General features: G+C 50.5%; 1 protein-coding gene across 1 annotated transcript in view; it reads left to right on the top strand.

Annotated features, from left to right (window-relative positions):
- GRIN2C (glutamate ionotropic receptor NMDA type subunit 2C) overlaps window positions 1-13,084 on the top strand; it is a 166,192-nt gene that overhangs the window by 22,267 nt on the left and 130,841 nt on the right. The gene's annotated exons all lie outside the window — the stretch shown is intronic.

Below are 13,084 nucleotides of genomic sequence, written 5' to 3'. Positions count from 1 at the left end.
GCGAAGCCTCGGACACGCCCCACGCTTCGACGTCAAACTAACAACCGCCAGGTCCTGTAAGGAGCGTCGCTGAACGCGCTGACATAGGACGCAAGCGACGCAAGGTCCTGAAGACAACCCTCACCTGCGGAGCTGCGGCCTACCGGAAGAAAAACTAAAAGGTAGGCCATGGTTAACTAGGGGGGCGCTAAGATGTCCGACGAGCAGCAGAACGCCGACCTGCCTGTCAATGTTCCTGAGGTTCAACCCACGCCCGATGATGAGCAGGCCGAAGCCGCCGCTCCACCAGCAGCGCCTGTAACACCCATCATTCCTATGACTTTACCGTACATTCCTGGAGCAAAGTGGCTCTCCCAGTACAACGGCAAACCAGATACCCTGTCTGGATTCAAACAGAAGATAAATGGTATCTTGGACATGTACTCTATGACCGGCAAACATAGAGCCGCCATTGTATTAGGACAACTGACCGGTGCTGCGGAGCGGGAAGTGGAAACATGGTCGGCCGCAGGCCAGGAGTCAGTGTCCGCAATCTTTCAAAAACTACAGACTGTATTTGAGGACCTTACTGAGGTGGACCTCCGGATGAGATTCTACAGCTGCTCCCAACAACCGGAGGACAATGTTCGGGACTACGCCTGGCGTCTCCAAGGAGCCCTGCGGGCTCTGAACCAGGTTAGTCCAACCAGCGTTGAGAATGAGAACAAAATGCTGAAGGAACAGTTTGTCCGGGGACTGAGGTCTCCAGAGGAGAGCAGGACTGTGCGTTGGTGGTCCCTGGATCATCCAGATGCCACCTTTGACAATCTCAAGGACATGGCTATAAAAGGACTGCAGCCCCTGGAAATGAATGCCATCCAATGTTACCAGGGTAAGGGTACCCCAGAGCCTGCTGCACCCACCTTTTCCCCAGTGGCTGCTGAAGCTAAAGTTCCAGTAACGTCCCCTAAAGAACTGGACAGTTTGCGCTCTGAAGTGCGTCAGTTGAGCAAAACCCTGACCACTGTGCTGAGTGCTCTGCAGCTGCGGACGGAGCCTGAGGAAGGAGGGAAGATCCTGCTAGCCGATAGCCCTGAGGATGTCCCCTGGATGAGTAGGAGGAGGAGGCCAACACCGCCCTCGCCAAGGACCAGTGACCAGCACCGTCCACAGAAGGACCCTGCCAGCTGCCGATGCCGCAATACCGGAAACATCGCCCAGAATTGTCCTTTAAACGAGAAAACCCTGGGTCAGAGGGCCGACACCCAGGAGTAAACTCACCAGGCCCATCAGACTGGTACAACAGGTTCGTCGGAGGAAGACCTTTCCTGTCCATTGTGTTGGATGGGATCCCGACGCATGCCCTGCTGGACACAGGATCTCAGGTAACCATCATGCCTGACGTCCTCTACAAGAGGTTCTGGTCCATGGACGACCTACGTCCGCCAGCTCCAAATCTATCAGTATATGCCTCAAATGGACTCCCCCTTAACCTACTCGGGGTTAAGGACGTGACTGTAAAGGTGGGGAGAGTGGAGCTGAAGGACCAGGGACTGATTGTAGTAGAGACTAATCCTGATGACACTAATCCGTATATGGTACTTGGCACTAACATTGTTGGTAACTGCTTGGGAGAGGTTGTGTTCTTGCTCCAACCGATCGCCGACACTGCCAGGCCGAGACAGAGGAGGGCACTGCAGAGGGAAATCCGAGTCCTGATGTATCAACAGCAAGTAAGGTTAACAGACGGTGAAATCGGTAACGTGCGGGATACAGACCCCATACCAATTGTCGTCCCCCCAATGAGTGAAATGCTCATCTGGTGTAGAGCTGCCATAGGTCTTAGAGGACAGAGCTACCAGGCGGTAGTAGAACCCCTTTGCTCCGAGCACAGACCCACGCTCTTAACCGCCAGGGGAGTGGTAGATGTACGTAATGGGAGGGTGCCTGTCGGTCTTCTCAACTTAGGGGAAGATGAGGTCAGACTGCCACGTTATGCCACTGTTGCCAAATTACATGCTGTCAATAACAACTGCATCCATGAGGCGGAGTCCTTAACTTCACCAGACGAAGTGGAGGATAATGACCCTGCAACCCAGGTGGAGGATTGGTGTCAACAGCTCCATGTTGGGAGATGGGTGGTTCAGGAACACTCGAAGGTGTTCAGTAAACATCCACTTGACTTCGGGAGGGTTAAGGGGGTTCAACATCATATCCCCACAGGCAACCATTCCCCAATCAAAGAAAGTTATAGGCCTATACCCTCAGCTCACTACCAGAAGGCAAAAGAAATGCTGCATGACATGAGGAAGGCGGGAGTGATAAGGGATAGTTGTAGTCCCTGGGCGGCTCCCCTAGTGCTGGTTAGGAAAAAGGACGGGAGCATGAGAATGTGTGCAGATTACCGTCAAGTAAATCGCATTACACATAAAGATGCATACCCTTTACCACGCATAGAGGAGTCCCTAGCTGCCTTGAAGTCTGCAAATTACTTTTCTACCCTTGACCTCACTAGTGGGTACTGGCAAGTAGCTGTGGCTGAGGAGGATCGGGAGAAGACGGCCTTCACCACCCCGATGGGACTCTGCAAGTTCAACAGTATGCCGTTTGGACTCTGCAATGCCCCCGGAACGTTCCAGAGATTGATGGAGTGCTGCCTGGGACACCGCAACTTTGAGACTGTGTTACTTTACCTGGACGATGTAATAGTGTACTCCAGAACGTACGAGGACCACTTGAAGCACGTGGCAGAGGTATTTGAGTCACTGTCCCGGTACGGGATGAAGTTGAAGCCCTCAAAGTGCCACCTGCTCAAGAGGAAGGTACAGTACCTGGGTCACATTGTCAGTCCGGAAGGGATAGCACCAGACCCGGAGAAAGTCACAGCCACCCAAAAGTGGCCGAAGAACCTCAAGGAGGTGCGTCAGTTCCTGGGACTAGTAGGATACTACCGGAGGTTCGTAAAGGACTACACTAAGAAAGCAGCTCCTCTGCAAGACCTCCTGGTAGGGCAGTCCCCCAAAGGCAGAAATCCCCCATTCCACTGGGGTAAGGAGCAAGCCGAGTCGTTTCAGGAGATGAAGGAGATCCTGACAGGTGATGAGATCCTAGCCTACCCTGACTACAGCCAACCGTTCCTGCTGTATACAGATGCCAGCAATGAAGGGCTGGGCGCTGTTCTAAGTCAGAAGCAGAATGCCCAAGAGAAAGTGATCGCATACGCAAGCAGGAAGCTCCGCCCGACTGAGAGGAACCCAGAGAACTATAGCAGTTTTAAGTTGGAGTTCCTGGCCTTGGTCTGGGCCATCACTGAAAGATTTAAGCACTACTTGGCCTCCAGCAAGTTCACTGCCTACACTGACAATAACCCCTTGACCCATCTTGAAACAGCCAAGCTAGGAGCCATGGAGCAGCGATGGATGGCTCGGCTGTCAAATTACCAATTCACAATTAAATACCGGGCGGGCCGCAAGAATGCCAACGGCAATGCCCTGTCCAGGATGCCTCACCAGTCAGACACAGAAGAAGAAGTGGATGACCTGGAGGAGATTGAGCTACCTGCCTTTCATCGGAATGGGATGATCCACGAGCAACGAGCCTCCAGGAGGCAGCGTGGAAAGACGTTAAACCCCCTGCCTCACCACAGCTGGAAAGAGACCCAGGACAGTGACCCGGTTGTCAGCCGCATCAAACAGCTGATAACCCAAGAAGGTGCCTCCCTGGAGAAGGATGCGACTCTGCAAGCAAAGCAGCTGTGGAACGAGAGAAGCCGGCTGTTTATCTACCGTGAGAAGCTGTGTCGGGGGTACGTGAATCCAAAAACTCATGAGATGGTATGGCAGATAGTGGTCCCGAAGACAGACATCCAGATGGTATTAGAAGCTTACCACGATCAGGCGGGGCACTTTGGCTGGAAAAAGCTAGAGACCCTGCTGAAGTGTCGATTCTACTGGGTAGGAATGCGCAGCTCCATTGAGAGGTGGTGCCGGGACTGTGGACCCTGCGGCCTAAGAAGGAAAGACTTCAGCAGCCAGAAAGCACCCCTGCAACCCATCAAGACGACTCGACCTCTGGAGATCGTGGCCCTGCACCATGTCAAGCTGTCCTCCAGCAGGTCAGGGTACTCTTATGCTCTGACCATGGTGGATCACTACTCACGTTTCCTGGTGGTCGCCCCTGTCAAGGACCTGAAGGCAGAGACAGCAGCAAAGACATTCCAAGCGTACTTCTGCAGACCCCACGGATATCCTGAGTAGGTGCTGACGGACCAAGGCCCGGCCTTTGAGGCTGAGTTGTTCAAGGAGTTCTGCCATTTGTACGGTTGTAAAAAGATAAGAACTACACCTTACCACCCACAAACAAACGGTCTGTGCGAAAAGATGAACAACATCATCATCGACCTGCTAAAGACCATACCACTTGAGAAGAGAAATCAGTGGCCAGACCTACTACCTGACCTAGTGGATCTGTATAATCATATACCAGTGAGTTCCACCAATTGCACTCCGGCATATCTCATGCGGGCAAGCCAGGAAAGCTGCCCATGGACCTGGAGCTTGGTGTTGTTGAGCCTGAAGCTGATATGACCACTGAAGACTGGGACAAGACCAGACAAGAGCAGTACAGAAGGATAAAAGCCTGTGTCGAGGACAGTCTTACTCGGGTGAGAGAAAAGCAGGAAATGCAATACAACAAAAACGCACCCGCAGAACCTTTCACACCTGGTGAAACAGTACTAAAAAGGAAAAGACGTAACCACAAACTTGATGACCAGTGGGAAAAAGACCCCTACACTGTGTTACCGTCAAGGTCTGACATCAAAAAGACTTGTATAATCAGTGGAGATGGAGGAAAAACGTCTACAACAGTGTCCAGGGACCACCTAAAGTTGTGTCCAGACTTACTGAAACCCCAAGAAAAAGTGCCTCTCACAATCCAGGAAGAACCTAAAGAAACAGTGATCCACACTGACCTAGGAGACTTCCCAGCAGATTGGCCTCAGATAGGAGGTGCAGTAATTATTCCAGTACTTCAATTCTATGAACAGCCAGAAAACCCTCCACCGCAAGTTGAACCTGTAAGTGCTGCAGAAGAGCCAGCTCAAGAAGTATCCCCGGATGAAGGATCCCCGGTAGGAGCAGAGCAAGAGGGCCCAGCCAATGGTAGACTTGCCAGTCCAAGAGAGAGGTTAAGGCAGTTTTACAACATGGTTACACGTAGAACTGGTAGAGTAACTGAGAACACAGACACTGACACCCCACAAACCACCGCACTACGCTGATCAATACGTAGCACGAGAGGTAAACCCCCTGTGAGGTACACTGAATAAAATAGCAAAATTTCTGAGAGTGTAGATAGTTGCCCCTGGGGTACTGTATATTAAATTGAGATGTACTGAATTAATTGTGTATTTTCATGCATGTTTATTAATTTGTGCTTAACCTTATTAATTCCTTCCTTAATTACCAAAGAACTGCGTGGCTGAGGACTGTGTGCAGCCCAAAAACTCTTGTTGTATATAATTGCACTCCCTGGAGTGCCCTTTAGGTGTCCTCAGAAGGAAAACCTGTCTGGAGTGGCTCTCTTGGAGGTCCAACGTGGGATCTTCATGCCCTGCAGCCACCCCAGGGCCAACGTAGAGGGTTTAGGACAGGTCCCTCAAAACCACCAAGTACTCTGACCTGTGAGATGGACATCCTTGCTGGGAACCTCACCATAGGAGACTTGAATTCTGAGGACACTCTGTTTTGCTATTGTTATGTAACGTTTAAAATTCGTGCCTCCCATAAAGGGAAGATTGTTCTGGTATTGCTTATGTTTCCTAAGTTATTGTGTTATAAAATGTACTTCATCCCGGGAGTGCTGAGTTTAACTAGAGGGGAATGTGACGCCCAGCTGTGCTTGGTATCACAAATCCTAGAAGGGTGTATTGAAGGATTCCTCCACAAGAGGCCCCCATAACCATTCACACATCTCCACCTTCCACTTCAGACCACCAGAGGGAGCCCGTTAGGGATAGATATGTAAGGGAAGGTGGAGCCAGGCAGTAGTTAGTCTAGACTGGAGTTGACAGGGAGCAAACCTGTTGAGAGAGTTCCTGCAGTGCAAAAGCCTGAGAGAGGTCAGTGTGCAGTGGAGCACGTTCTAGACTCAGGTGTAGCTCAGAGAGGTCAGCTTTAGGTGTGCCGGCGCCATAAGATCGGTGAAGCGCGGCAAGCTGCCGTTAGTGTGTATAGCCTAGTGAGGGCCCGAGTAGGCCAAAGGCGAGTTGAGAGTGAGTACATAGGGGGCAGAGGAGCTTAACTAGCTCACCCCGAAGAAGCAGTTACTGGACACCGGGTCCAAAGTTTACCGGGATCTCCATGACCCAGTAAGATATAAACCGGAATCCCTGGAGAACTACAAGTCCCAGGATCGCTAGAGTGCTGATACGTAACAGAGCCAGGAGACACATAGGCCCCGTAAGTCGGGAGCGTGTAATCCAAGAAAAGGCCCTACCACAAGGTCAGCCAGCGCAGGACAGAGACAAAGTTAGGCCTAGCTCCAGGCAGGTCAGAAACTTACTACGCAGAAGCAAGAAAGAGGAGGCCCAAAACCCACTCATTGGGGAGGATCCTGACATGCACCCTTCACCCTACAGTGCTCCGGGATGTGCCTGAATTTCCATCAGTAAAAGGTACTGAAGTGACTATCGTGTCTGTCCCTGTTCTTGCTCTGACCCCGCTGGGTCTCGCCTGTCCTGCATTCCCCATTCATACCCTGCCCTGAGGCCTAGCTCCACCTGTGGGGAGCCATACTATCTAGCTGCCTTATCATCGGCCTCAGTAGACTGAGCAGCACTGGTGATCCTCACCAGAAGCCACAGGTGGCGTCACGAACTCTTTAATAAAACTTAACATCTATCAACGCCTTCTTTAAGAGGGACCCCAGGGTACGGGCCCGGGAGCCGACCACTGCGACATCCCCAAGGCTAAAGGCCCGGGTAACCGAGTAATCCCCATTTCCCCTGGGCGAGCCATAAGTCTATGGGAAACACGAGCATTTTTCAGGCGGCTCCCCCGCGGCGGTCTGAAGAGGGCCTAAAGATTGCCCAAATCGATGGGAACAGTGCTCAAATGGCATGGGAACAGCATGGGGAAGACCCCCGGTAGCATTTCTGACTCCCAGGTCACTGCTGTCAACAACGTTGTCAGAGGTATTACGCAACTTTTTCCGACTCATAATAAAATATACAAAAACTAAATCAAAATGGATTTTCCTGGGAAATATGTTAAGGAACATCCTTTCCACGGTAATGACTTGTATATAAGGCAGTGAATGCTAGGGCTGCCAAAAATTGGGAGGCACTCCAATGCCCCTTGGAAAAGACGTGGAGGAGGGCCTCATAAAAAAATGTTCCCATTAGAAAGGAGCGGGTCTCCTATACTTGTAATGCCCATGCACTAAGTATATGGGCTGACAAACATTTACCCCTGGGCGGTATACATGAACCTACTGTATAAAATTTTTTTTTTACGGGCATCATAAACACCCTTTAAAAACTTATGTGGGTGTTGCATCACGGACCACTGTCACCCTGGTGATATGGTGGTGGAGGATGATAATAATGAGAAGGACAAGAGCAAATAGCCAAAAACAGGAAGCGTGGGTGTGAAAAGGTGCATGGGAATACACCTTCCAAAAAAAGACACTGGATTTGAGTTTATGTTACGCTGCTATCATTCTGTGGTGTTGAGAAGTCTGGCCCAATCCAGCCCTTGTTCATTTTTATAAGAGTCAGCCTGTCAGCATTTTCAGTTGACAGGCGGATGTGCTTATCAGTTATAATTCCACCAGCGGCACTAAAAACCTGCTCTGATAAAAAGCTAGCGGCAGGGCAGGCCAGGACCTCCAAGGCATAGAGAGCCAGTTGATTCCACTTATCCAGCTTGGATACTCAATAATTATAAGGCACAGAGGAATCACGGAGGACGTTGGTACGGTCGGCAAGGTACTCCCTCAGCATCTTCCCAAACTTTGCACTCTTTGTGAGAGTACCCCGCGCCTCAGGGCCTGTGCGATGGGGTGTCTGAGAAAATTCTCCCAGAACTTTGACAGTGTTCCCCTGCCTCTGCTGGATTGGAGTTGCGTCTGTTTCACCTGTAGTCCTTGGTTGTCCAACGAACTGTGACCTCTGCCACCACCTGTCCGCCTCAGGAATAAGAGATATAAAGTTCTCCTTGTAGCGTGGGTCTAGAAGTGTCACTAATCAGTAATGACTGTCACCCAAAATTTTGAGAATGCGAGGGTCATGGGAAAGGCAGCGTAACATAAACTCAGCCATGCGTGCCAGACTGCTAACAGGCAAGACTTCCGTGTCCTCACCAAGATGATGACTGACCATGCTCTCCTCGTCCTCCTCCTCCCCCTCATCTCTGTCCTCAGGCCATCCACGCTGAACAGACGGTATGACAATTGTGCAGATAATACCGTTTATAGCGCTTGAAACTAGCTCCTGTTCTTCCTCCTCCTTCTCCTCTTCCTCATTGTCACCCAATCCACATTGGTATGAGATGAGGCTGGGATGTGTGTAATCACCCTGTATGGTTCCTTGCTCCATCTCATCGTGCTCCGCCTGCAATGCATCCTCTTTGATTGTGAGCAGAGAGCGTTTCAGAAGACAGAGAAGCAGGATGATGACGCTAATTATGGGGTCATCGCCGCTCACCATCTTGGTGGAGTCCTCAAAGTTTTGGAGGATGGTACATATGTCTGACATCCATGTCCACTCCTGAGGTCTTATGTGTGGAGTCTGAACTGAATACCGATGACCTTGTTGATGCTGGTACTCAACAACTGTCCTCTTCTGCTCATAAATCCTTCCCAACATCTGCAGTGTAGAGTTCCAACGCGTAGGGACATCACACACTAGTCTGTGAGCCAGAAGCTGCAAATGCTGCTGAAACATGGCAAGGGCAGCGGAAGCTGTAGGTGACTTTCTAAAATGGGCACACAGGTGGCGTACTTTATCAAGCGGATCTGGCAGCTACGGGTAGGATTTGAGAAACCGCTGAACCACGAGGTTAAGCACATGGGCCAGGCATGGTACATGTGTGAGCTCGCCTTGCCTCAGAACCGCCACCAGGTTCCGGCCATTGTCACACACGATCATGCCTGACTGTAGATCTGCCTGCTCTTTCAGAGCTGTCCACAACTTTTCAGCATTGTCGGGTTTGTCACCTAACCATACTAGCTTGCGCACAGCCTGTTGCCGCTTGGCTGAGGCAGTGCTGCAGTGTTTCCAGCTTGTGACTAATGTGGTCATTTCGGAGATGGAGGCTGAAGAGGAGGAGGAGGCTGAGGAGGATGAAGTGCAGGAGCTGTAGATCGTGGGGGCAACCCTGATTGACCTAGGGCCCGCAATCCTTGGCGTCGGGAGGACGTGTTCCGTCCCAAGGTTCGACTGGATCCCGGTTTCCACTATGTTAACCCAGTGTGCCATCAGCGAGATGTACCGTCTCTGCCCACAAGCACTTTGTCCACGTGTCCGTGGTTAGGTGGACTTTCCCGGTAACTGCGTTGTTGAGGGCATGGCTAATATTTTGGGACACGTGCTTGTGTAATGCGGGGACGGCACACCGGGAGAAATAGTGGCGGCTGGGGACCGAGTACCAAGGGACAGCCGCCGCCATCAGGTTGCGGAATGCTTCTGTCTCCACGAGCCTAAAAGGCAACATTTCGAGCGCAAGCAGTCGCAAAATGTGGGAATTTAGTAGTGTGGCCTGTGGGGCGTTGGCTGCGTATTTGCTCTTACGTTCCAGGGATATGGACAACTGAACGCTGTGCTGGGACAAGGACATGGACGTGCTGCCTGATGCTGCTACTTGAGAGTGTGCAACGATAGGTGCAGGGCAGGAGGCATCTTCACATGCACCATGGACAGGGGATTGGCTTGCATGCACAACAGCGGAAGAATCAGTGGTGCCACCCACAGACACTGTTCCTGGACCCTGGGGTTCGGCCCACAAAGTCATGGTGCTTTGCAACCATGTGCCCATGTGCCAGATCATGCTGGTGGTGGTCAGGCTGGTAGATTTGCTACCCCTGCTGATGCTGGCCTGGCATGTGGTGCAAATGCCCTTTTTGGGGTTATCGGCGGAGTCTTTAAAAAATGACCAGACTCGGGAAGACCTAACAGTTGTACTGGCAACTTCCTTTGTGTTGGTGTTACGGGGAACGGTTGCCTGCCTTCTGTCTGCAGCCACCACACTGCTTCTTTCTGCCTGTTGGGGTGCTCTGTCTCCCTCCCCCTGTGTGCTGCTGTCCTCGCTCTGCATGTCCTCCTGCCAGGTTGGGTCAGTTACTATATCATCCACCACCTCGTCTTCCACTTCCACACTCTGTTCCTCCTCCTGGCTTTCTGGCAATTGTGTCTCATCATCGTCCACCTCTTGTGACACTTTTCCACCGTCGCCTTCGTGTGACCGTGGCTGCTCAAATATTTGGGCATCGCTACATGCGATCTCCTCTTGCCCCGCTTCAAGTGGACCGGGCGAGAGGCCCGAATCTATAAATGGAAAAGTGAACAGCTCTTCAGAGTGTCCAAGTGTGGGATCAGTTGTCTCCAGGCACTCGGCATGGTGGGAGGAAGGAGGATCAGGGTGAGGAATATGCAGTCCAGACTCATGGCTACTGAGACTTGACCGTGTGGAAGACAGGGTGGTGGCTAAGTGACTGGAAGCATTATCCTCTATCCAACCAACAACCTTTTGACACTGCTCTGGGTTCTATAGTGGTGTGATGTGGTCCCCTAGGAATTGGGACAGGAAGGTTGGGCGAGAAGATGTGGGTGTTTGTTGTGGCACAATTTCAGCTTGCCCACGGCCTCGGGCTCTGCATGCACCATCACCATCATGTCCAGTTATCTGTCCCTTGCCACGCGCCTTGCCCATTTTAAATGGAGGACAATATCTTCCACGCTCACTGCAAATGGCTCAATTTAGAGTGAACTTATATGTGATCTGTGTGACGGAGAAACCACAGTTTTAAATACCTGGCCTGCAAGGTAACTATTTTGAACAGCAAACAGGTGTCAAAAACTTTGCTTACACACTGAAACAAATTTTTAATGAAGGCCAGAAATGGCAGTATTTTCTGAAAACGTATATGTGATCCATGTGACGGAGAAATCACAGTTTTAAATAGCTGGATTTGTAGCTCTATAATATAGAAAGGACCTGGCTGTATTCTGCACTGCCAACAAGCAAATGGCGCAGAAAAATGGTGTTCTCTGGATTGATTTTTAAGCAAATAATGAGGATTAAGATCCCCAAAAAATATTCCTGGCCCCTGAGACCTGGGCCTATGTCTAGAAATGTCTAACAGCAACAGCAGCAGATAGAACTGGAAGCCTCTTGTGCTATATGCAGTCTGCTACATACACTGCCTGCCTGCCTATATGCACAGCCTGCCTGATATCTCTGCAGATGGATTAGTCCTCAGAAGGACTGTTTGTTGAGATGGATATGTGTAATATGCTTCTTTTCTATCTACACTACCTAATAAACAAGCAAATCTCTCCCTAGCTCAGCAGCACCTCTCCCTACACAGTGTTATTGTGGAGTAGACTGACGAGCACTGTGGCGCCAGGTCTGATATAGACCTGATGATGCTGTGCGGCTAGCCAATCACTGTAATGCCACAACTAACATGGCTGCGGCATTACAGTGAGTGGCAGGCAATCCCTGCATGTTCATTGGCTCTGTAAAGAGCACCAAACATGCAGTGAGGGGACCTGAGCATCTACCTGAGCATCTCGCAAGTATTCGGCGAGCTCCGAGCATCTTGAGTACTGAGATGCTCGGGCGAGTTCCAAGTACTTGCGAGTATGCTTGCTCATCACTAATGATCATAGGTATTCAGACCCTTTGCTCAGACACTTATATTTAAGTCACATGCTGTCCATTTTCTTGTGATCCTCCTTGAGATGGTTCTACTCCTACATTGGAGTCCAGCTGTGTTTAATTAAATTGATAGGACTTGATTTGGAAAGGCACAAACCTGTCTATATAATACCTCACAGCTCACAGTGCATGCCAGACTAAATGAGAATCATGAGATCAAAGGAACTGCCCAAGGAGCTCAGAGACAGAATTGTGGCAAGGCACAGATCTGGCCAAGGTTATAAAATAGTTTCTGCATTACTCAAGGTTCCTAAGAGCACAGTGGCCTCCATAATCCTTAAATGGAAGAAGTTTGAGACCACCAGAAGTCTTCCTAGACCTGGCCGTCCAGCCAAACTGAGCAATTGTGGGAGAAGAGCCTTGGTGAGAGAGGTAAAGAAGAATCCCAAGAACACTGTGGCTGAGCTCCAGAGATGCCGTGGGGAGATGGGAGAAAGTTCCACAAAGTCAACTATCACTGCAGCCCTCCACCAGTCGGGCCTTTATTTCAGAGTGGCCCAACGAAAGCCTCTCATCAGTGCAAGACATATGAAAGCCCGCATAGAGTTTGCTCACATTAAGGACTCCCAGACTTTAAGAAATAAGATTCTCTGGTCTGATGAGATGAAGATAGAACTTTTTGGTGATAATTCTAAGTGGTATGTTTGGAGAAAACCAGGCACTGCTCATCACCAGCCCAATACAATCCCAACAGTGAAACATGGTGGTGGCAGCATCTTGCTATGGGGGTGTTTTTCAGCTGCAGGGACAGAATGACTGGTTGCAATTGAAGGAAACATGAATGCGCCCAAGTACAGAGATATCCTGGATGAAAACCTCTCCCAGAGTGCCCTGGACCTCAGACTTCGCCAAAGGTTCACCTTCCAACAAGACAATGACCCTAAGCACACAGCTAAAATAACAAAGGAGTGGCTTCAGAACAACTGTGTGAGCATTCTTGACTGGCCCAGCCAGAACCCTGACCTAAACCCAATTGAGCATCTCTGGAGAGACCTCAAAATGGCTGTCCACCAACCTTCACCATCCAACCTGACGGAACTGGAGAGGATCTGCAAGGAAGAATGGCAGAGGATCCCCAAATCCAGTTGTGAAAAACTTGTTGGATCATTCCCAAGAAGACTCATGGCTGTATTACCTCAAAAGGGTGCTTCTACTCAATACTG

The sequence above is a fragment of the Phyllobates terribilis genome, unplaced genomic scaffold, assembly GCF_046119375.1.
Source record: "Phyllobates terribilis strain yellow unplaced genomic scaffold, ASM4611937v1 Scaffold_5__5_contigs__length_657084704, whole genome shotgun sequence".
NCBI lineage: Eukaryota > Metazoa > Chordata > Amphibia > Anura > Dendrobatidae > Phyllobates > Phyllobates terribilis.
This window is presented reverse-complemented; position numbering and strand designations above follow the sequence as displayed.